This window comes from Echinops telfairi, unplaced genomic scaffold (genome assembly GCF_000313985.2).
Source record: "Echinops telfairi isolate 266 unplaced genomic scaffold, ASM31398v2 ScPeMD7_7469;HRSCAF=8507_1, whole genome shotgun sequence".
NCBI lineage: Eukaryota > Metazoa > Chordata > Mammalia > Afrosoricida > Tenrecidae > Echinops > Echinops telfairi.
In genome coordinates, this window is record NW_022111373.1 from 45,542,217 (window position 1) to 45,545,344 (window position 3,128).

Consider the following 3,128-nt stretch of genomic DNA (forward strand, 5'->3'; position numbering starts at 1 on the left):
CAACTATAAATATATCTTGATTTTAAGCTTGATCAATTTTAAACTTCAGAAGTTGATAAAAGTCCTCAATCTTCTCTTCTTTTGTATTTGTACTTGGTATATAGATTGAAATAATCATTCTATAATAGGTTTTTCCTTATTGGCAAAGGATATTATTCTTTCACCAACAATGTTGTACTTCAGAATGCCTCTTGATTTTTTTTTTAAGCAATGCGTGTAATGCTATTCTCATTCAATATTTCACTCTTGGCATAGTAGACCATATGAGTGTTTGATTCAAAATGGCCAATATCTGTCCACTACAATATCCATCCAATACACACACACACACACGCACATACACACACACAACAGAGGAATCATTACATGGATTTTATGGATCAGAAGCGAAAAGCAGTGTACGAGATAATAAAAATGACTGGTAAATGTTTTCATCATATAGACTAGAACCTTTCCTTAAAGGACTTTTCTAATCATTGCCTTCTCATTGTTACAAATTAGTAAGACATTTCGCTGTCATATAAAATTGTTTTTAAATAATAGCTTTATCCAACAGAGAGGTTTTCTGGAACACAGCCACCCTAGTACAGCAGAGTGGTTTACAGAAGTCTATGAAATATGTTGTTGATAGGTCCCATCATGCCAGGTCTGCCTCATATCAACCCCTTTGTACAACAGGAAAAAAAAACCATGGTCCTGTGCCATCCTCACAATTGTACTTATGTTTGAGTTCATTCTTATAGCCATGTGTCAATCTAACTTGTCTGAAAGAACTTCCTATTTTTTTCTTTGTTCCCCTCACCACTATACCAAGCATAGTGTTCTTTGAAGAATTGGTCTCTCCTGATTACATGTTCAAAGTATGTGAGAAGTATTGCAATCCTTGTTTCTAAAGCACATTCTGGGCTGTATTTCTTCTGAGACAGATCTGTTGGTTCTCCTGTCAGTCCATGGTATTTTCCATGTTCTTCACCAGCACTGTACTTCAAAATCATTGGTTCGCTTTCAGCCTTCCTTATTCAATGTCCAACTTTCACATCCATATGAGGCAATTGAAAATATCATACCTTGAGTCAAGTGCACCTTAATCCTCTGGGTAATATCCTCAATTTTATACACTTTAAAGAGATCTTATGCAGCATGCAGATGTTAAATTAACAGCAGAAGAAAAACGAGCACGGTGTTATTTAGAAACAAGATGAGAGTAAAAATATTTTTAAGCACTCATGGAATGCTGTGCAAATGTCCTGGTGACACCCTTCAAGAGACTATCTTATCAGACTGTCAAGCCAAGTTCCAGAGAAATGAAACTGATAAGAAAAATTGCATTCAGTGTTTTTATTGATGGACAGAATTCCTAATAGGACAGAACTAATGTTGAGAGACTTGAAAAAACGTATCGTTAGAGCAAACCTGGCAGATATAGTAACAGCTGCTGTAACTACCACAACTGACAGTGAGAAATCAGTCGAGAAGTTACTTACACTATTAAATATATTTAGTAAACTGGTCAAAAAAAAAAAAGCTTTAAATGATGATCCCCAGTTTCTTACTGCAAGAGATAAAGCATACTAAGCACTTGTTAATGATTTTACTACCTTGAATCTTGAATTAACTTTGAAGCAAAAAAGTAAGTGCTGAAAAATACAGCCTCAATTAAAATATCCCGAGCTGCTTGCTAATTTCTATGGCCTGTTGCTTAAAAAACAAACAAACCAGCAAAATAAATTAATAAATAGCCACCACTAAGCAAAGCTAATCTCTGAAGAAACTGAATCAAAACTTAGTAAAGTTCTCTTAGTGCTCAAATATGTATAAAATGAGGTCATTTTATGAAGTGTCACAAATGGACAGTCTTATTTTAGACCTGTCTGCTAGCAATGAAATTAAAGAGAATGTTGTACAGAGTAAGGAAAGTTGGTATTCCAGCATCTTGCTAAAATGTTTTAAGACACAAGTCTATCTAAAAAATTAAAGCTCTCTGTTTATGCTGGTCCTTCAAAGAAGCCAAACCAGTGTCTATAGAAAGAGATTTATATCAAGAACTGGTTCACACTCCTCCTTTGATGTGTGGATGCAGGCTGATGAACTGGAACCAGGAAGAACACAGGCTAAGGGATGCCAAGCTGAATGAATCTAAAGTTAACAGTCTGCTAGGGGCTTCTAGAATCAGCAGACAATGTAACAGGAAGTCTATGAACCAGATGCAGCATACAAATTCAGCAGTGGAGTGAATTAGTTTCCATACACTGTCAATTTATACTATGAGTAGATAACACTCTGAATGAAATCCTGAAATGAAACCCCTCCCAATTATATCGTTTGTTCCCAGATTAATGACGTCAATTTTTCCTACAATGACTTGCCTGCTTCACAGAAGATCGCACCATGAAATTGAGCACACTATGTTAGATCATCATGGAAAAATATTGGCCCACCCAAGTTGACTTAAAATTTAACAATCTCACAAGACTTTAAGGAAATGCACAGAAATAATAAAATTTTAGCGGCTGATTTTGTAAATATAAAGATTCTGTATATTGGTGCCTAATCAAATACTGAGAGACAGTATTTGTGGTATTTTGCACTGAACTGGAATAATTAGAGTTCTACCAACAAATAAACTAACTAACACACAAATACAAACACAAAAACAGTGACAGAAGATTATATTAGCATTATCTCATGTTATATGGAATTATAACATTAAGAATGAAATAGGATGTGCTCCACTCCTTCATCCTCCCCCTTCAATCTGCTCCCGTGTGCTCCAATCAGATATGTATGTCCCTCTCCCAGAGCTGCAGATTCAATGCCATCTTTTGAAATAAATTTTTCTGGGGGGACGGGCAGGTGTCCACTTAGTATTTGGGATTGGGCCTGGAACACCAAACCTTGAGGATGATGATCCCAATTAGAGCAGCCAGTCCACAGAGAGGACCACATGACCAGCCCCACTATGAGACATGATGCCCCTCACTGACCCATAGCCCTACAGGGGGCAACACCAGAGACACAGTGTGGGAATTGCACCCTATCTGATCCCGCCACACGCAGGCAAAACACTAAGGGATGCATCAGAACAGCAAGGGAATGGAGCGGCGAGGTCCCCAGGGAATGCTGAAGGT

General features: G+C 37.2%; 1 pseudogene; it reads left to right on the forward strand.

The window, feature by feature from the left end:
• Positions 1–3,128, forward strand: part of LOC101645737 — a 66,592-nt pseudogene that overhangs the window by 61,095 nt on the left and 2,369 nt on the right.